Raw genomic sequence first — 21,529 nt, forward strand, 5'->3', positions numbered from 1 at the left:
TATTTGCGTGCCCTAGTGCAAAAAAAGAATCAAAACCACTTAGGGATAAACTTAGGGATACACAGACTCCCTGTGAATCCGTTATCTCTAGGGCCCATTCCGTTCTTCAGTGAGTTTCCCCCTGATCTTGGTTTCCCAGACTGGGAATGGAGCCCGCAATCCAAGGATGGAGACTAGAAATTAACACGTCTTTTTTTCTTGAAGAAGAATGTAAAGGTTAGCATTAAGCAGTAAGGCTCTCCAGTCTTTGGAGAAATCCAGAAGGGGCTTGGTTCTATTCCTATTTGATCCCAAGCCAGGGCATATAGTTCACTTTTCTGACGTCCTTTCCTTTAAATGTAAAAAGAAAATTTGTATTCATTGCTTCACGTTCTTATCCGCTTAGACACTCTGAACTTTTTTTCTTTGCGTATTTCAATTGAGAAGTGACTGAGACTTAGCCAGAGAAATCTTGTGACTTTAACCAATCTGTCACCGCATGTTTCTCCTTTCAGTAGGAAGGGCCTTCTTCAGGGAACCCTGAAGTGCAGATCTCTGGATGCCAACTAACCTGCAAACAAACTTTGCGGTCTTCTCCCTGTCTCCATCTTGTCCCTCCCGATCCCCAGACATCCCTGACAGACGCTGCATTTCCAGCCCCCCTGCCATCACCATGACATTTGTTAGGAACAATAACTATTTTTAAAAATTGTGTTAGGAGACAACAACCATTGGTGCAGAAAGAAGAGGGGAAATGACTTCTTTATTTTTCTTTTTAAAGCAGTTCACTAGAAAGTGACTGCAAATAAAAGCAGAGTTTACTAGATTAGATTAAAAAAAAAAAAAAACCAAGACCCAACTATATGTTACCTAAAAAGAACATACTTTAAATAACAAGTTAGTTATAAGTAGGATAGAAAAAGATGTCCACTGCTGGCAGAAATCACGGAGAGCTGGTGGCCATGTCTTTCTTGAGGAACTTCTAGACTGTTCTCCACAGCAGCTGCGCCATTTTCCTTTCCCACCAACAGTCCACACCCTGGTCACTCCTGGTGATTTTCTTCTCTTCCTTCCCTCCCTCCTCCCTTTCTTTTGATAGCTGCATCCTAATGAGTGTGAAGTGTCTGTGCTTGTGGTTTGAATTGCATTTTCCTAATGATTAGTAACATTGACCATCTTGTCGTGTGCCTGTGGCCCATTGGATATCACCTCTGGAGAGAGGTCTATTCAGATCCTTTGCTCACTTTTTAATCAGATTTTTTGTTGTTATTCAGTCAGGCAAGTTCTTTATATATTCTGGATATTAACCCCTCCTGAGATAAATGATTTGCAAATATTTTCTCCCATTCTGTAAGTTGCCTTTTCACTATTGATTTTGATGTACAGAAACTTTTTTTAATGTCATCCCATTACGGGTTACTTGTTGCTTTGCTCTTGGTGTCATATCCGAGAAATCATTGCCACATCCAATGTCTTGGAGCTTTTCCCCAATGTTTGCTTCTAAATTTGATAGTCTTAGGTCTTATGCTTAAGATTTTGATCTATTTTGAAGTAATTCTTATAAATACTGTGTGTGGCAAGGGCCCAACTTCATTGTTTTGCACGTGAACATACTGTTTTCCTAGCACCATATCTTGAAGAGACTGTCCTTTACCCATCAAGTCCTCAAACTCTTACAGAAGATCATGTGACCATATACACAAAGGTTTATTTTATTTATTTAATGGTTTGTGTGTCTATCTTTATGCCAATACAATGCTGCTTTGATGACTGTAGCTTTATAATGAGTTTTAAAACAAGATGTGGGAGAGCTCCAGCCTTCTCTTCTTTAAAAAGACAGATTTAACCTTGGGGGAGTCTTGAGAGTCCATCTGAATTTTAAGGTGGATTTTTCTTTTCCTGCATTAAACATTGTTGGGATTTTCATTGGGCTTATATTAAATCTGTGGGACATTTTGAGAAGTATTGACCCCTTATTAAGTCTTGAGATACATGAACACAGAATATCTTTCTATTTAGCCGTGTCCTATAATTCTTTTCAACAACATTTTATGATTCTCAAAGTACAGGTCTTTCACCTCCTCAGCTAAGTTTATCCCTAGGTATTTGATTCTTTTTGGTACTAACTGTAAGTGGAGTAATTTTCTAGTTTTGGTTTTTTTGAGCACTCCTTATTTTAAAAAAAAGAAAACTGGCTGCACTGCTGCATCGAGCTTCCCTCCTCCATGGCCACACACCGTCAGAAGAAACAGCAGCTCTTCCCTGGAGGAAGGGTGCCGTCCCCAGCCCGCCAGGACCCAGCCAGCCCAGCCCTCACAGTCCCTGCTTTGCCTCTGCAGGCACTGGACTTTCCACCCTTCTTCTGATGTCCCCAGGGAAGAGTACGGACAGCTGCGATTGCTGCAGGGACTCAGGACTCGGGTGACACGACGAGCTGGTACAGACGGCGACTTGGCGATCTGACATGAGGCAATCCTGAAATCCATCTCTAAGTACCCGATTCTTTCGCAGACATTTTGAATAGAAATTTCTCTGAAATATATCGCGTGTGTTTTTTCCCCTCTGTGAGGTAGGTTGCAGGACGTCATTTTAACTTTTCTCCATGATTCACCCAAATAGACACTAACTACTGTGCTGGGCTAAGTAATCCAGGGGCCTCAGGAGGTGATGGGTCTCTGTCCTGTGAACAGCCATAGATGCTGGTGCTTTTTTTTCTTCTACTCACAGCGAATTGTCTATACCCACCTGCTCCCACTCCCTAGTTGACGCCCCAGTAGAGAACCAGGCCGGCGGGACTCAGACACCAGCAGGAGGAAATCAAGGCCCACTAGTTAGGGCTGCGGGGCCTGGAGGGACTTTCATGGGTGGGGAGAGGGATGCACCGTCAAGAAGGGAAGGCCCCGGAGGCCCCAGAGCCAACGGGAATGGGCAGGACAGTGGGGCAGTCTCTCTTTCTAGGAGCACGCCCTGCAGCCCACCCTTCCCCCCAGCCTCCCCATCCCGGACCCTCCCAAACTCCCCACCCTCCAAAAGGACCAGACCCCAGAAAGCAAGTCCCTCCCACTTGAGGCACCGCACCCCCTAATAATGTGGTGGCCTGCGAGGGTGCTGGGAGGTGTCATCTCTATTTTACATGGCCTGTGACTCCCCCATGGGATCCCACCCTACGGGAAGAGAGAGGGCGAGCCAGCAGCACTTTCACGGACTTGATTCTGTCCTCAACCACGGTCATTTAGTAAACCAGAGGCACCTGGTTCCACAAGAGGCGTGTGTCCTTTTGTGAAGAAGGACTTCAGTTATTTAGACTGTGCTTATGAATTGTTCTTTGTTCAGAACACTCTCAATACTATTCTTCTCCAATGAAATTTATTCCATCGGTAAATTTCCATCATGGGATTGAATTCCATTATCCGTAACGGAGAACCCCAAATGCAGACCCTCACAGACCACCCGGGCACCTGGGAACAAATTCTTGACCTTCTCCAACTCTCCTTTCTTCCTGCAGTACTGCGGACCTCCGTTAAGTAGACAGTAGAGGGAAGGCCTTGTCAGTGGGCGTACACCTGACAAAGTGTGCTGTATCATAGAGCCATGTTATTTCTTTCTACGACCTTACCCAACTCGATTCCTACCTCTTCCGAAGACACTACAGCGTGTCACAGCATCTGCGTTGAATCCCTTCACTGGGGCTTCACATGCCTCTGAAATGGGTAGAGCAGGCAGTAGACATTCTTCTAGACTAGGAAATGCAGGCTCAAGAGGATGGATTCACCTCCCCGGGGTCACGGCTTCCCTCTGGACCAGATCCTCACCTACCTGGTGCGTTTAAACCTGCCCTGGTCTCAGCACTTTGAAGCTATATGCAGCCACTATAGCATGATTTCGATCCCCGGCCGGCCAGGGAACTGACCCACAGGGCTCAGCAAACCTCTCCTGACTCCCTGCTGCTCCCCTCAGCAGTGTATTTCAGTAGATCCACCTGTTCTGCTCCCCACTCCCTCTCTGGTGAATCCTCTCAACCACCCCCACACCCCACATCTCTGGCCTACACCCCAGCTCTTGTATGCATGAATAAAAATAAATCTTTAAAAAAATAAATAATTAAACCTGCCCTGCTGGTTCCTACCTTAAATGGCAAAACAGCCCTCATTCAACCTGGAACCCTCCACCAGCCTCCTCTCTGATCCCCTTTCAGTCAAGCCTTTCAGCAGAGTTGCGGGCACGTGCTGGCTTTGCGTCTTCACTTCCACCTTACTCAGCAGCCCAGCCCACTGGGCTTGTGTTTTGTCACTAAATCTCCTCCAGCAAGAGCTGGCCCTGAGGGTCTCAGCTCGCCCTTCCTCCCGCCTCAGTCTCGCCCATGCCTGTGGTTCCAGATGCCCATTTGGGCGACTGTTTCGAGCCCCAGCCCAGTTGTCTCAGAGTAGGGGTGGGGGCCAGGTTAGAGGGAGCCTTTTCACAAGAGTCCAGATAGAAGACAGAGACCTTGCACCAGGGGGGGGACAGCAGGACTAGGAAAAAATCAATGAATAGAAAGGTGCTGGAAGGATCCCCAGGCTTGGGGATTGAATGGCTGTGGGGTAATGAAGGAGAAGGAAGAATCAAAGAGGATGCCAAGATTTGAACACTTGGTGCCCCTATAATGTCTGCACCCTTGGGGGGCACCGCGGGCTGTGCTGGGAAGCAGTGTGAGGCACAGCTGACTGTCTGAATCTGGGGACCGGGTGGAAATGGAGTGGGAAGGCCCAGCTTTGTTTCCTTATGGTTTTCTCTTCCTACTGGGCCAGCCACACTCCCCCCCCCCCCCCCCCGCCGGCCGCCCATCAGGCTGACTCCATGGCCCTGAAGCCGCTTCAGACACAGAGAGCAGCACAAAAAGGCAGAGAGCAAAAAGGAAACATTTTGCTTCTCCACCCAGCGGGTGGTCAGCTATCCCAAGCCACAGTGAGCCCTGGGAAGGGTTTCTGGAACTCGAGGCTCCAGAAAGCAGTTTTGATGGTTCATTTAAAAGAAAGGTAACAAGCAGACAGCTGTGCCCCTCTCACCCTCGGGAGACGTGAAGGCCGAGTCAGCCACTCCAGGGAGCTCTCAAGGTCTTGTTCATAAATAAAACCAATGCTTCTGTGATTCTAGAAGCTAGGTCCTGGAGCTTAAAAAAACAGCTGAATGATTCAACAACTTCTGAGAAGTTTGAATATTGGAAAACTTTTTTCCCCAAGCAGGGCTCGGGAGTTTGCAGTTCTGACGTGTGGCCACACAGGGGCAGCAGACGCGAACACCTTTTTCAGACCTGTGGGGCTTGCTTTGCAGGGCAGTTCCCATGGCAGGGACCCTCAGCAATTCCCGCAGGTAGCCACCCCTCACCCCACCTGGCCCTCCTCGCTTCATTCCCGACCGCAGGACCACCCACTTTCTAAAGTCCTCTGACTGACAATCTTTTCAGTGTGGTCCGGTGCCCACCTGTCTCCCCCACGCTCCCCGCCCCTCCAGCCTACCCCTTATGACTTGCGTGGTCTCCCCAACCCTGGCCAAGGTTGCTGAAGATCCACCTGCCACAGTCTCACTGCTTGGCAGCCACAGCATTACCTAACACTGGGGGCGGGCGGACTAGGGGCAGGGCCAGGGCTGCCTCGGTTTCCTGAAAGGTGAGGTTGTCACCCCCTTTGGGCCTGGGGGTTTCCAGGCTCAGAGACTCTGACTTTCAGTGGGCCTGGAGGGGCACACACGTAGCTGCATTTTAAAAGCTGCAGCTCTTGCCCGGACTGCCCTCTGGAGCACGGCTCTCCGGCTGTGCGGCCCTGGCTGTGCCAGCTAATCGGTCTCCATAAATGACATCGTGGAACTGCGTGCTTCCTTCGTGCAGCGCTGGCTTTTAGACCCTCCTGCTGAGTGAGGGGTGAGTGTGCCATGGGTGTGCGGGGGCAGCTGTCCCATGAGGCTAAGCACCTGCCCACCCAGCTCAACCCCGGGACCCCATCCTCAGACGCCTGGTGATATGTTCTGCAGAACTGTCCCCCCAGCCCTCGAGGGGACACTGAAATAGGCACCCAGGCTGGGGGTCCGGAGGAACTCTGAGGAAAGGGGGGGGAGAGGACACAGCAGTTTTTGACCTTATGCTAAGGTTAGTTCACTTCCTTCTCCGGGAGGAAGTCACGGATCATTCTAGTGATGGGAAAAGGGTTGGTAAGTGCCTTTGAGTCGGGACCTGGGGTCTTGCTGACCAGCTGGCCTGGTAAAGAGGTGACCTTGTCGCTGGGCGGCGAGGCAGCTGATGTGGAGAGCTGGGAGGAGGCTGCCCAGCTTCTAGGGTGTCCACACACTCCCTCAGGTCCTGCCCCAGCACCACAGCTCCAGGGCATGGTTCTCCGGTTCAGACACTGCACTGTTCTGCCCAAGCCCCTGGCCATCTCCACCTGCTCGTCCCCAGCCCTGCAAAGGGCTCCAAAGGGAGCCACTCAGGGGGGCACAGAAAACGGGGGTCAGGCAGTGGAGCCAGGGGGGCAGCCACTGCAGAGGTCTGCCAGCCGGCTGGAAGTGCGCAGGAGGAGGGAGCAGGACTTGGGGGCCCCTAGCAATAGACCCCACTTGGGATCGGGGGTGACAGAGGTGTCCCCCGCGGCGCCCGTGCAGCTCGGGTAATTGGCCGGCGGCGTCTATTGCAGAGTTTATGGTAGAGGCTGGAGCCGGCGCGCACTCGGCACCAGACGACACACCCCACCCCTTAAGGAAGTGGGGAGGCGAGCAGCAGGGGTGTGGTTAGCGAGGATCGGGCGGGCGAGGGGAAAACACGAACCTGTCAGCGCGGACTCCGCGGAGGCCTCGCAGCGCCCGCGCCCCCCGCGCGCCCGGCTCACCTGCGCGCTCACCTGCCCGCGAGGACCCCGGCGCCGGCTCGGCGCGCCCCTCGGGTGAGTCCCTCGCGACGCGGCTGAGCGCGGGGCGCGAAGTTGGCGCCGGGACCGGGAGGACCGGGCCGGAGGGCGAAGCCCAGGTTCTGGGAGCCCGCACGGGACGGACGGAGCTCCCGGGAAGGGCCGCCGCCGCGCCGGGGTGGGGCCTCCGCAGGCACAGGGGTGCTGTCGGGGAGCTCACTTGGGGCGGAGGGGGCCGCTCTCTTTGTCCTTTTAACGTATTCGGACCGGGAGGCTGAGCACCCCGGGACAAGGCACCTGGCACTTTCCGGGGAGCCGGGCAGCCCCAGCCCGATGCCATCTCCCCGCCCCCCTTCGGCCCCCAAAGGTGTTTCTGGCCCCCGAGGGCATCTTCTGCTGGAGCCCCACGAACCCAGCAGATTCTGCAGGGGAGCAGAGGCTGGTGTGTGCGCATGTGAGTGTGAGATTGAGTGGGTGTGAGTGTGTGTGTGTGAGTAGGTTGTGAGAATGATTGAGTGTGTGTGTGTGAGTGAGTGTGAAATGGTGAGTTACGGGTGAGTGTGTGAGTTGTGTGTGAGGGTGTCTTGTGGGGACTGAAGTTTGCACGGCCACCTGCTTCTTTGTGAAACTCTCCGAGCCCCTAAGGGTTAAGCCTCCTCGCTGCTGCCAGGCTGTGCGTGGGCAAAGTCTTGGTGGGGGCGCAGGAACATATGGGTGAGGTTCTGAGCCCACCAGCCCCACCACCTGCCCTAAGCCTCCGCCATCTGACTCTGGCATCGCCCCACTGCCCACAAGGGGTGCTCTGGCCTGTCCACTCCTTTAAAGGGGCCTGGGGAATCATTCGATGAGCACTTACTGACCATCTGAGGCCAGGCGCTGGCACCGGGTGGGAGGAGGCAAGAGCACAGGTGACATCGTGTGTGTGACAGCAGTGGTGTCACAGCCCCCTCCCTGCAGAGCAGTGTGGTCAGAGGTGGCTGCTGCCCTGGGCAGGGGCAGGGTGCCAGCTAACCCAGGGCCAGAAGATTATGGGCAGAGATGGTCCAGGGTATCCAGGAAGGCTTCTTGGCAGAGGTGACTCTGAGTGGAGACCTGAGGGACCGCTAACCCTTAGCCAGGTGAGGGGAAGAGAGACGAGAAGTACGCAGAGCACATTGAGTGCTTAGACCCGGCCATGAGCAGAATGACGCATCCAGGAAACTGAAAGCAGCTCAGCGTGTTCAGAGCGTGGGGGGTGCAGGGGCGAGGTGAGGCGGGAGGTGGTTAGACTCTGCTCCAGAAGGCCCGCTCAGCTGCCATGGCAACTCCCACTAGAGCAAGGCTTGGGACCAAGCGCCTGGCATGAGACTCCCCAGTAAGCCTCCCACTCCAGGGTGGATGCCAGATTTGGCAAATAAAGCTACGGGACACTCGGATTTGCATTTCAGATAAGCATGGCGGTTGTTCAAGGGTAAGTATAGCCCATGCGCCATTGGGATACACTTGTATCCGGACATTATTCAGTGCTTATCTGGAATTCAAATTTGACGGGGTGTCTGGTGTTTTTCCTGGCCCCCTCCTTCCTGCAGGAGGGTGCTGAGCGGGCTGCTCTGCCGGGAGGCGAAGGGCAAGCAGGGCCCTGCACCAGGGGACAGTGTCGGACACGCGGTCACGCCTCCTTTAACGAAGTGGGGGTCGGCAACAGGCCGTCGGGATGGCGGTGGTCCCGGCGACTACACCGTCCGCCTTGGCGTGGGCAGGGCTGCGCCATCTATTGCGTTCTAGGATGTTCGCACAAAGACGAAATTGCCCAAGGACTCGCTTCTCAAAACGTGCCTCCTTTGTTAAGTGAATCATTGACTGTATTTCTGTTGTAGCCTTTCTCCCGCGTACTGGTTCAGGGCTCTTCACTGGGCCAGGTGATTTCTAAAAGCAAAAACAAAAGCAGGTATCAATTCCTTGGCCAATGTGTTCGTCCATGCGGCTGAAGGACAGTGGAACCTCAGAAGGAAACTGAGCCTTTGGTTCCCAAGAGACCTGCGTTCAAAGCCAGCCTGGCTGCTTGCTGGGAGGCCTGGAGTAAAGCTGGGCGCTTCTCTGAGCCCCAGAATCTCTTTTCTGAAATGAGTATGAGCACATCTGTTTGTCTTGGCCACTGGGCAGGCCCAGGATGGTGTATGAATCGCCCAGTAAATGCTTAAAAAACAAAAAAGTAGAGGCTTTTCTTTCCATAACACCTTCGGGGGGTGGGGAGCAAATAGCACCCACAAAGTGCTTGGGGCTCTTTTATTCCCATTTATGTTCATTGACATGACCCCAGGGAAGACGTTGGTGGGGCCCCACTTCTGGTGAGCGAGCAGGGAGAGCCTGCGGGTTCCAGCTTAGCCACCCCTCCGCCTGCCTGGAGGGGAGGACGAACCCAGCCCCCTCTTGGGGGAGCGGAGTGACTGAAAACCTAAGGGCCAGGACGGATGAATGACAGGCGGGGATCCACGTAAAGGGCGCACCTTCGTGGCGGCACAGCCAGGCCCAGAAACGCGGGCTGCCCTGGAGCCTATTTTTGTAACGCGGGCCCTGGTGGAAAGCAGAGGAAAGCGCGTCTGGGCTGCGCACGGCGCTTGGAAGAACCAGCCAGGCGGTTCCTGACAGGGAGCTTGGAGGGTGTCGAGAATTTGTAAAGAGGAAGAGGAAATGGAAAGTTCCCTTGTGGGCAGCTCTGGGTTAAAAATGGTCCCTCTTTCTTGTGGCCAAGTCTCCCGTCCCGTGGCAGGGTCCGAAGCCCTTGTCTCTGGCGGCATTTGCTGTGCGGGGCGCAGAGAGGCGCTTGGCCATGAGAAGCGTTGGTGTTCCACGGGGAGCCATTCCACGGGGGAGCCGTTCCGAGGAGCGCCCCTTGGCGTGATCCCCTGCAGGAAGGACACTGCGTCACTGGCCACAGGCAGTCCCTGGCTTTGACCACCGGACCTTGCGGGGGTCTGGGGGGCATCTCCGACTGTCTCCAGGGAGCAGCACTCCACATTCAGGGAGGGTGGGTGGGGTCTAGCTCTGGGGCCACCCCATAACTCTAGCCAGGGCGGATTTATCTGAGACTCAACTGACAGGAGACTTCAGGGATTGTGTGCAGTGTGCAACCATCCTGGCCTCTCCCCTCCCTCGGAGACAAGTGCTCCCACCACATCGGCCTAACCTCCCCCCCCGCCCCACACTGCACTTCAGAGGGCCCTGGGAATTGGGGTCTCTGGCATGGAGTCCGGACCTAGGAGGGAGAGAGCGGACCCCAGAGTGAACCCCTCCTGGTAGGGCTCCGGCGCCTAGTGTGCCCGCGCCCAGCGCTCACGGCCTGGGGCCTCGTGGCCCTGGTGTCCCAGGTGGATGGGCTCTGAGGTGGCCGATGGCGGGGGCCGGGGGCCGGTAGAGATGCGCCGTGGTGGGCAGGCAGCGCCAGGAGGCTAGAAACAGCCCTTCCTGCTGGCTCAGGGACGGAGATTTCCAACAGACTCTGGTCAGTTCTGGGGGTGCAGGGAGAGTGGCCAGTCGGGCAGCACCGGAATGGTTGGGTGTCGCGGGCCAGGCACCCAGGCTGGGAGGCAGCTGGACTGGCTTCTGGAGCCCAGACTCACTGCGTGGCCTCCAGCAGGGCGTCCAGCCCAGCCTCATCCCGCTTCCTCCTGTGGAGGCCAGAGACGGTGTGGGGCACCGTGGGGATGGAGCAGGAGAGGAAACCGGGAGGAACTGGCAAAATACTAAGAGCCGCTCCAGCAGAGGCAAGGATCGCGCGGCATGACACTGACCCGCCTTCGACGCCAGCCCAGCCAGACCCTCTGCTGTGTGGGGTGCCCCCGGGGCCCAGGTAGGGGACCTTCGCCCACCAGCGTGGGCTCCTTCTCTGCTCCCTGTCCCAGCACCAGTTTAGCAAGAGCTGGACTGTGCATAAAGGCTGTCCCATGCCAGGCACACAGTAGGTGCACCATTCATTAAGCGCTAGCTCTCCTTGTTGCTCTGCTTTACACTTCCGGTCTACCTGAGCTGGGGCGAACCCGTTTGATTTTCCCTGTGGACACAGCTGGACCTCACCTGTGCCATCCCGTTGTCCCGCATCCCTGCGCCCCCATGTTTGCCTCTCCCCGACCCCCCACATGTGATAGACGCCTGTACAGCCGAGCCCGTCAGCCAGCAAAGAGCTGGTTGTCATCAGACTCAGTGGAAACGGTCACGGAGAGCGTGGAGGGCGCGGCCAGGCAGGGGAGATGGTGGCTACACGGTGTGGGCTCTCGGCGCGAAGCTCTGCGCCAGGCGAGGGGGTGGCAGTGGAGGAGGGGATTGCTTTTGAGTCACTGCTGTTTCCCAAGGTATAATTATTACTCATGATGACAGTTTGATCAAGAGAGCAGCCGGGAGCCCGCAGGGTCCCCTGCTCGTCTTACCAGCGTGGAATGGCAGGGGTGCCGAGTTCTGTTTCCGGGAGGCCTTCTGGGTAGACCTGGGGGCTGCAGGAAGGGACAGTCCTCTGGTTTCCCGGGCCCCCAGCTCTCACCCTTCCCAGCACTAGGGGGACGGCTGACTTATCAGGCAGGCACGCGGCCCGCGCGAATAGGGCAGCATCCCCGTGGCCCCGCACAAGGCAGCATCTGTGCTCCCCGTTCTGCCCGTCTGTGGTGCCCTAACATCTCCCTCTCCAGTCCTTCTGCCCTTCCATGCTCTGAAATCCTCCCGCGCAGAAGCTGGCAAGGTCACCAATCCACGGGGTCTAAGGCATCACCCCGCCCAGTGCTCCGCTGGGCTTGCTGCCCGTCTCAGGGATGTGCCCCACCGGGTATGCCAGCCCCCCCATGTCAAAGCACAGGGCCCTCTCTGAGCCTTTTCCCTGGCTCCCTCAGGCTCCCCAGCTGCCGCCATCTATTGGGAAATGTGTGGACCCAGGAGGCTGGGGGATCTCCCCGAGTTGGGGCTTTGCTCTTGGGGGGTCCTTTACCCACTGGGAGAGAGGGGGCTCTCCACCCGCCCTGGCCAGGGGAGCATCATGCCTTTGTCTGGCTCCTCAGTTAGGCGTTGTCCTGCCCCTCCTTCCTCCCTAGCTCAGGCTCTTCTCTTTGATCCCCAAGAGTATCTGGGGTAAAGCCCACCCCTCCCCTTCAGCTCAGCTCCACAGGCTCCAGGCCCAGTGTTGCTCCAGCAGCTCTGGAGGCTAACACTGGTTCCTGCACCCGTCCCCGCTGCTCTGAAGCTCGGTGACATGAGGCTGGGCCGCCGGGACTGTCAGCAGCCGAGTTCCCAGGCCCTTGCCCGCCCCCCAACACCACCCCCCCACCTTGCAGGCAGCCTCCCTGGATGTGAGACGCAGCTGCCGCCTGGCCCGACCCCAGCGCAGGCGCCTGCACCTGCCCAAGACGGGGTGAATCCGCTCTTCCAAGCGTCTCTTTTGCACTTGAAAATGAGGAAAGCCCCATCCCCGCAGTGTCACTGAGGGACACTTAGCGAAAAGCGCCCCAAGACACGGCCAGGCGCCTTCCCGGGAAGGTGAAGATTTCAGAGCAAGAAAAACGCGGGTGGAGTCTTGACCCTCCCTGCGCCTGCGTGGCATGTCCGAGGCAGGAACCCCCGTGGGAGCTCCTTCTAGGCGTTCGCCTCGCTTTCACCCCCTCTTCACCCCTGCCTGTCCCTCTCAGAACCTGGTCTTTTCCGTTGCTGTTTGAGAGACTGCATTTTTTTCTTGGGGAGTTTACGGCCTGAAAGGGCGGAAGGGCGTAAAAAGATGAGCAGCCGTGGGACCAGGTGGGGGTGTGAGCTGCAGAGAAGAGTCAGGATACAGAGCAGTGGAGTCAGCGGGAGGGGAGGTTACCTGTGTGGGGAATCCAGGGATGCTTCCTGGAGAAAGTGGCATCGGGGAGAGCTCAGAAAGGCTGGAAGACAAGGATGAAGAGTCAGACCCGTGGGCTTGTGGGTCTGCTAGACTTAAGCGGCCCTTTCAGCCACCATGATGGTCACCTGCGGTTCTGCCTTCCTACACAGGGTCAGAACTGCCCAGTCACAGCCATAGGAGCAAACCTCACAAGGTGCCTTTCATATCAATCAAGAGCAGAAAGCGTGATCACCCCGGGAAGGGTGTGCATCACGAGGTATGACCGGGAACGCCCGGGGGGCTGAGCACGGGTGCTTAAACTTACTCCCACTCGCACCTCAGGGGGTATGACCGGGAACGCCCCGGGGGCCGAGGACCGATGTGTGACAAGGGACCCCAGAAGCTGATCAGTGGACTGCCTGTTGATAAGATTAGGACCGTGGCCTGGGGTCTGGGGTCCAGTTTTGATGACAACACGTGGTCATCCAGCTGATAACATGGTCAGCAGACTCGTGTCCCCCAGGCCCGAGATGACATTCCTGAGTGTCACCATCCTTTCTCCTTGTCCTCCTGACGCACGGAGCTGATGCTCTGTGATTATTCCTCGTTAAAAACGGCCAGGATGGTGCCCTCAGCAGCGTCCTGCCTTGAGCAGCCTGCTCCGCGACGCCCGTGGCTTTGTCGGTGTGGTGCTGCCCGGCGCAACATTGGGCCGTGGAGCCTGAAGAGCCCGCGCTTTATTCTGAAGCGGTTGAGCTGCTGGCTAGGGAAGAGGTCAAGGGCAGATGTGGGCAGAAGAGACCGGAGACGATCGGAACAGCAGCTCCGGCCCGCGCGGGCGGATGAAGTGTCCTTCGGGATGAGGTGGGGTTGCGAAGGGTCCGGGCAGCGCGAGGCTCCTATACCCTCTGAGCTGGCTCGACGCCTGGGTGAATGTGAGGACAGGGTTCGTGGCGCGGCAGGCTGCTGCCCAGGCCGCACCTTCCTCCTCGGCCCTCTCCTTCCGTGGCCCTGGCCTGAGCCCCAGCTGAGCCCTGGGCCTCCCCTCTGCCAGCACCGGGCTTGTCAGCCTGCCCAGGGAGCCGTGCAGCTTCCAGGCCCCACCAGGTCTGTGCCCGCCCACTGGTCGATGCCTCCCACCAGCCTCCCCTGCTACGGCCCCACGTCCACTCGAGTCTGTCGCCCTAAATGCTGCATGTTGGACGCAAACTCACCCTTCCTCACACAGACATCTCCTCTTTCTGGAGTCTCTAGACGCGGGGTGGAAAGCTGCTGTTTTCTTTCTGCCTTTCCTCTGCTCGCCTCCCCCCACCCCATGCCTCACGCTCCTCTGCCTCCACCTCTTGGATTGCCTGATACACCCCAGGCTGCCCGGGGCCCCCTCCTCTCCCTCGCTCTAGCTCCCGCGGAGCTCCGGCCTCCATCCAGTCCCTTGTCTCTATAATCCGGGCTCCCCCAAGCCTGCTCTGTCCCCGCCCGAGCCCTCCCGGCCCACCTGGTCTGCTCACTGGCCCTCGGGGGAGGCTTCGCGGGGATCCCGTGGCCCTCCCGGAGCCTGGACCCCCTGCTCCCCGACTCCTCCTTCGGCTCAGTTTTCCCACCCGGGGACCATGTCTCCGCCTCGAGCTCCCTGAACTCAGCAGTTCACACCCAGGGTGGGGTCCTGCCGGGGCTGGGGGTGCTTTCCCCCCATTTCCTCCCTCAGCGCTCATGTTCCCAGCGGGGTGGGGAGGGGTCAGCCCTGCTCTGTCCCCTGGCCTGGCTCCTGGGGCCAGAGCAACCTCCCTGTCCCCTCCGGGCCCCAGCGGCCAGCGCAGCACAGCAGGGACCACCGTCCCCAGAGCCAGGACGAGCTCCTTGCTCCCCGCTGGGGCGTCCCCCGAGAGGGGGTGGGGGTGACAGCCGGGGATCAGCCCTTCCCCGCACTGCACTGCGCGCTGCTCCCGGGTCTCTCCACTCCCAGGGGCTTGCCTTTCCCCTTTGTGTCCTCCCCTGTTTCCCCAACCCGTGAAGGTCAGGCTGGACGGCGGGAGAGAGGCAGGAGGAGGGAAAGGCAGGCGGCCTGGGTCCAGGGCTGAGTCACCTGGAGAGGCGGCGGGCTGGCCAGGCAGCTGGCAGTCTGCAGGGACCTGCACTTTGACCTCAGGGCGCGGGCGGGGCGGCCCTGCAGCTGCTCTGCCGCTTGTCCAGAAACCCCCTTCTGGCACCTGTGGCTGAGCTGCCCCCGTTCCCTCTCCAGGAGGGGTGAGGAACCGGAGCCCGAGGCCCGGCCTGGGCACAGCAGCCAGGCGCGGCCGCCGGTCACCTCGTGAGCGCACGGAGTCACCGCGCAGGCGTCAGGTTCTCGCTTCTCTACACGACAAGGAGGAGCGTTTCTTCTCAATGGATCTTAGGCACAGGGTCAATGGGGGGTCGGGTGCTGGGGGACCCCTTCTGCGGTGGCCCAGACCCTCCCGCATCCTTTCCCGGCCTCCAGGCCTTGGCCTCTTGTGCGGTGGGTCTGGGGGCTGAGACTGATGGTGGGGCGCCCTGGCCTGGGCACAGGGAGGGCTGAGTGGCTCTTGGACTCTGAGCAGAGGCGTGTGGCTGTGGTAAGAAATTCGAGCACTTTCATCCAAGCCCCTTGGCCTCCGGGTATTAAGAACAACGTGCGAGGTTTTACATCAGTTTTACAAACTTCATGGAAATGACCTCAAACTTGGGCTTCGTTTTAATTGGGGGCTGCGTGGAGACACATGCAGTGTGTACCCCGACTTAACACACGCCGTCCTCTGGTAAGGAGCATTGTTTGAAAAACAGTACAATGTGAATAGCTAAATATTTTAATGTTGAATATATTATTTTAATAACATTTTAAATCACACATTCTATAAAATAACACATTAAATTAAAAATACAGCTTTTCCCAGCTCTGTTTAAGCAACATCCCAACACTTCACTCCCATCTTATTTTTTTAGTTTTGTGAATGTTTATTACATTATGTTTTTCTCAGAAGCAGCAAGTTAGCTTTTTCCTCCAATAAAGTCCCATCAGCCCCAACATTTCAGAAACATTAACACTAATATATAATAAATATATATTTATATAAAATGTATTTTATATAATTAATCTAATTTAATAAGTTAAATTAAATACTTTAATTTAATAATAAATTAAATTATATATTATATAATATATAATAACTTCTCATTGCAGGGAAGTAGATTTAATGCCATGGGAATCTCTAATCTTCCTTTTTTATTTTTTATTGAGGAGATAATTAGTTTACAAGCCATATAGGTTCCGAGATTACACTTTCTCACCTGTCCACCCCCAAATGGTCCGGTCACCACCAATAACAACCATCCCTTCTTCTCTGTCAGCCTAGGAGTCTAAGAGTTTGTTGTCAGAATCTAAGAGTTTGTTTCTGGTTTTGTTTCATTTGTTTGTTTGCCTTTTTCCCATTTTATTTTCCACGAATGAGTGAAAGGAGAGGGTATTTGTCTTTCTCCCGATTTCAGCATAGCATACCGCCCCCAAGGTCCATCTACATTGTTGCAAATGGAAAGGTCTCATTTTTTATGGCTGAGTAGTACTCCATCGTGTCCGTAGACCACGTTTCTTCATCCATCCGTCATCGCTGGCACTGGGGTTGTTTCCATATCTTGGCTACCATGAGCAGAGCTGCAGGGAACACAGGAGGGCACGTGTCTCTGTGAGTTACTCATCTGCATTTTGACCCCAGTGTCCTTCTTGTCACTGGAGCCATTTTGAATCAGTTATCTGCTCCTTGGCCCCTACCATCTTCCCTTCAGTTTAAAGAGCAGTGCCTATCTGACGTTAATCCAAAAGATGGGTATTTTTTTATTGACAGTTTGTGTGGAGATGCAACTCACACATATAAAATTCATTCTTTTTTTTATTCTTTTTTATTAATTTTTTTTATTTTTTTACACCATTGTTCATTTTTAAACAATATTTGCTTCCCCCCACCCCCTCAGGGGGAGTCCCCATAGAGTTTCCTTCCCCAAGGCACCCGAGCACCATCACCTCAGTCCCCTGTGCGCCTCCCTCCCTCCCTGTGATCCCTCTCCCTCCTCCCCTGCAGGATGTCTCTGGTTTATAATTGCCTGTTTTTGCTTTGTTGCGTTTTGCACTGTTGTTATTTTTTTACACTGATGTCTTATTTGGTTCCCCTATATTCCTGCTAAAAACACTCATTCTTTTTAAATGTACAGTTTGGTGAGGTTTACTCTACTCACAGAGCTGAGTGACCATCATATCACATCATATCACATCGCATCACTCCCTGAGAAACCTCATGCCCTCAGCAGCCATACCTTGCTCTTCCATCCCCAGCCTGCAACCACCAATCTCCTTCCTGTCTCTACGGATTTGGTATCACACAACATCCTGGCCTTTGCAACCAGCTTCCTTCACTCAACCTAATGCTTTCGAAGTTCGAAATACGCAAATATATTTTGCATGTATCCATCCTTCAGGTCTTTTTAGTTACCGTATAATACACCATTGTATGGAGATAGCACAGTCACAAGCTGATGAGCATCTGAGTCGTTTCTAATTTTTTTTTTTGATGGTATGAATAATGCTGCAGAGAATTTCCACATACAAGTGTACACGGGAACGTGTTTTCATTTCCCTTAGTTGTACACCCGGGTATAGAATTGCTGGGTGATGGGATAACTCTGACTTTGAATAACCTCAAAGTGCTTTCTGCATTGACAGCACTATTTTACATTCCCTCCTGCCATGTGCGATGGTTGCGCTTCTGCCCAGCACTTGTGTTGTCTATGATTTTTATTTAATCCAGGGGGTGAGGTGGTTTCTTGTGGTTTTCACTTGCATTATCCTAATGACTAATGATATCAAGCATCTTCTCTTGTACTTTATATCTCTTCTTTGGAGAAATATTTATTCAAATAGTTTAGATTTGAATTTCCCTTTTTTGTTATTACAATATCACCAGTTAGTATAGTGCTTTTTTAAAAAACATAGTATTTTAAAGGTTTGTTTGCAACAAAGTTCAACACTTGTAATTGTGAGATTATATGCGCAAGGAAAGTTACTGAATCAATATTATAGTACATGCTTCCTTAAAAAAAATGTTATCAGGTGATCTTTGTAAGCATCCTAAACTAGCAGTGATTAAAATGGTGTGGGGTTAGGGTTGGGATGCTGTGGCCAGACATTCAAAGAAGTGACAGGGACATGGGAGGGGCTGGAGAGCTCAGACCCTGGAGGGGATAAGTGACCCACAGTGTGACCCTCTCCAATGGCCTGGGCAGCAGCCGCTGGCAGACAAGCACCTGTGAGGTGGGCCCAGGGCTGCCTGGGAGCTGAGACAGTGCAGGGAATTGCCGATGTGGCCCGTACCCCTCCCTTTACTGATGGCAGCTCCTAACGTAGGTTAGGGGTGCAGGTCCGTGTATCAGGCAGCATCCGGGTTCCTTCCCTAGCACTCCAGCCCATTTTTAGGCAGGTGCTCTGTGTCCCCCAGCGACAGAGGCCACTGGCCCATCCTGTGCTGTGAGAGGACCGAGTTCCGGCTGTCCTCCCCACTGAGTATTTCCCTAGTTTGAAACCTCTGCAAGGAAAGAGTCTATATTCTTCTTCAAGTCCTGGCTTCTTTTCCAAAGGTGCAGGATCAGCCAGCTGAAGCCCCGCTCCACCTTCCTTAGCCCATCTTAGCGCCAGGCCTGGCGCGCAGCCGTCCTCAGGATAGACCAGCAGTGCCGCAGACACAGTAAAATCTCAGGCACTGCAGGAGAGTGTCAAAGGCTGTAGCGTGAAGGCAGGGATGCTAACCTGGCCATGGGGTGCTAAGAAGGTTTCACAAATGTGGTGATGCTGGAAAGGATTTTGAAGGATGAGTAGGTGTGTGCCAAGCCAAGAAAGGGCAGTGAGGTGCTCTTCTGGGTAGAGAGCACAGCAGATTTAAAGATAAGGCAGCTCAAGAAGCTGTGAACAGCTCAGGGCCCAGCAGGTTGGTGCTAGGAAGAGAGCTGGAAGGTTGTGGGTAAGCTGCTGATCATGGCAGCTTGGCACTGGACATGCGTCTATGGCCAGAAAGCTAGAAGATACATGAGCGGGGTGTAGGATATCTCACTCTGAAGGTTGTTAAACAGGGAAGAAAGGTTTTGTTTTGCAGAAGAGGACTCTGGCCCCAGGTCGAAGTGGCCCTTGTACAAACACAGAGGTTTTGGCTCAGGAGTCAGTAGATAGGTGTGTCTGGGGCGTGGCCACGGGCTCAGCAGGGCCGTGCCCATGGCCTGGAGTTCTGGCACAGCTTGGGTGCTGCCGCTGCCCACTGCTGGCTGGCAGTAGTCCTAGGGCATTATGGGTCATAGAGCGTGTTCCGAACCTGCAGATTCTGGTGGAGGACAGCGATTGGACCCAGGACAGAAGCTGACTTTCTGCCTCCCTCCCAGAACTCTTGGCTGTACCATTCACTGTGCCAGGCACATGCTATCTTGAGATAAAATTATTTTTCACAAGTACATGCCGGGCTAAATGGAACGTGGCAGTGGGGATCTTTTCTCGGGCCCCTCTGCCTTAGAACCACAAGCCAGCTAATGTCAGGAGATGAAACTGGCACTCAGGAAACATTCGTTGAGCCCGAGGACGTTTTAAGGCAAAGTTCTGACGTAGAGATGACCTCTCTTCTCCAAAGGGAGCATGTGGAATGAGGGGCACAGGAGCCATCACGTAAAAACCAGACACCCCAGTCTCATCAGTTGCTAAGGAGACCCTGGACAGAGGACTCTGGCCCCAGGGGCACACACCTTGGAGAACATTCCAGATGGAAGCAAGCTGGTCCTCAGTTTAGTGTAGTGGTGCTTCTAGAACCTCAGGCCAGAATTGTTTGGAGGCTTTTGAAAATACAGATTGGTGGGGACCCAGCAACTCCGTTCCCAGCAGCAGCACATGGGGGGTGTGTGTGGAGACGGTGTGCATTTCTGACAGGTTTGCAGGTGCTGACATTGCTGCACCTGCACGGACACAGGTGGAGAGTGGCGACTGTCACCTGCAGCGTGCGCTGGCCCCCAGGGCACTTCTGGGCCTGTCTGCCTCAGGCCTTGTTTGGTTTTGCTTCACATGCTAGGAATGGTTATGGAAACATGCACCCTGACCCCAGCCCCACTGTTTATCTCTCCAGGGCCCCACGGAACTCAGTGGACTTGCCCAGTTTCTGGCCTTTGTTCCTGGTGTTTGCTTAGGGCTGCTCCCCGGTGTCCTGAATTCCCACCCTCAGACCCCATCGGGCTCGAGGCTGCACACACCCTTCCGCCTCCAGTCTGCTCTGGCCTCTCTGTCCTCCTCCTCCTGGTGGCCCTTCCCGCTGCTTGTCTCATCATCTGCTGCGGCTGTGCCCTCATGGTAGGGGCAGTTTCCCGTAACATGCCCCACACGGCGCTTGAACAACAGACCTACCCTTCTCCCTGCTTGGGGCTGCACGTCAGGGTGCTGGCACCTGCTGGCTGCGTGGAGGAGATCTGGCAACTCCTCTTCTCATCAGAATGCCCATGCTGCCAGGCCAGGGCCCAGCCTTAGGACCGCACCTGTCTTAACAACATCCCTGAGGGCCAGGCTTCCAGACAGTCACGTTCAGGGTCAGAGCTTCAGCACGGGTGTGGCGAGGACACATCATCCATAACACGGTCTTTGCCGATTAGATTATAAAGCTTGGGGGTCACAGTCATGGTGTCTGGGCATGGAGGGTGGGGAAGGTGTCCAATCAGTATCTGCTGAATCACAGCAGAAACAAACCCAAACAGCACAAACAAACCCAAACAAACCCGGACCTGGTGACCTTGGCCTTTACCAACCCCCTAGTTCATGAAATCACCCCCCAAGACCGAAGGATGGAGAAGAGATGTTTGTCAAACCCCATCCCGGAGATGATAGGGCTGGAAGCCAGGGTTGTCAATGGCTCATCAGCTTTGAAAATAATCTGATTGCTAGTCTGTATCGCTCAGGGAACAGCCGCCCCCGGAGCTGTATTAAGCATGTTTTCCTCTGGCAAAAATGTGCTGCCTTTGGCATCCGAGTCGGCCTCAGGAATTTCATTTGATGGTGGATCCTGCGTTTTCCTTTCTGCTCGTTCCTGCGCTTCTTCCAGGTTCTGCTCCTTCCAGATCTCTGGCCACATCGAGCCTCCTTCTGCCCCATCAGTGCTGAAATAACTGCCAAGCACAGTCTTTCCCCCAAGGCTGTCCTTCAGTTCTGGCTGTTTTACCTCCTTCCTTTCAAAGCAGCCCCTGGGGTTCCCCGGCATGAGGGAGCTCCCTGCCCTGAGGACCCCACCAAGGAAACCCCAGAAGTCCCCTCAGTGGCCCAGACACGACTCTGGCCACGGCCTCCCTTTGCACTGTGTTGGCTGCGTTAATGATGCCATCTCCCTAGGAGCCCCAAGAACAGCCACAGCTTGTCCTCTCGGGGAGAGGGTGCGCCCACCAGCCTCTTCCTGCTCACTCACCTGGCCCCTCGTCACTGTCTCCTGGTCTTCTTCCTTTCATACTCGCGTTACACGCACAGACGCTTGTGATTCACAGGCCAGCGAGACTAAAGGAAGATGCACGGAGGCTCAGTTCTTTCCCCTCCTTCAGGTTCCAGGAAAATGGCTGCGGGTCAGCTCTGTCTTTGCTGTGGGCAGCCCGCACCCAGCCTCCGCACCCCCTTCCTGCTCCCCGCCCCCCCAGCAGAAGCTCAGCCCTGAGGTCGTTGTTCCTGTAGACGTGGAGTGATGGCGCCTGCCCTGAGGAAGCAGGCGGGCACGCAGCTGGCACCGGCAGCCACAGGGCTGTTAATGGTCAGAGCTGCCTCAGCAAGGTGTGACTTCTTACTCCCCACCACATCACC

The 21,529-nt window shown here is 54.9% G+C and overlaps 1 protein-coding gene across 2 annotated transcripts in view; it reads left to right on the top strand.

Annotated features, from left to right (window-relative positions):
• Window positions 1-6,838: 6,838 nt before the first annotated feature.
• PTK2B (protein tyrosine kinase 2 beta) overlaps window positions 6,839-21,529 on the top strand; it is a 103,627-nt gene continuing 88,936 nt past the window's right edge. For both annotated transcript variants that reach the window (XM_054701072.1, XM_054701073.1), the window contains exon 1: window positions 6,839-6,887. The gene's annotated coding sequence lies outside the window, so the exon portion shown is untranslated. The remainder of the gene's footprint in view (window positions 6,888-21,529) is intronic.

The sequence above is a fragment of the Talpa occidentalis genome, unplaced genomic scaffold (assembly GCF_014898055.3).
Source record: "Talpa occidentalis isolate TD23 unplaced genomic scaffold, MPIMG_talOcc4v2.1 talOcc4.4, whole genome shotgun sequence".
Taxonomy (NCBI): Eukaryota; Metazoa; Chordata; class Mammalia; order Eulipotyphla; family Talpidae; genus Talpa; species Talpa occidentalis.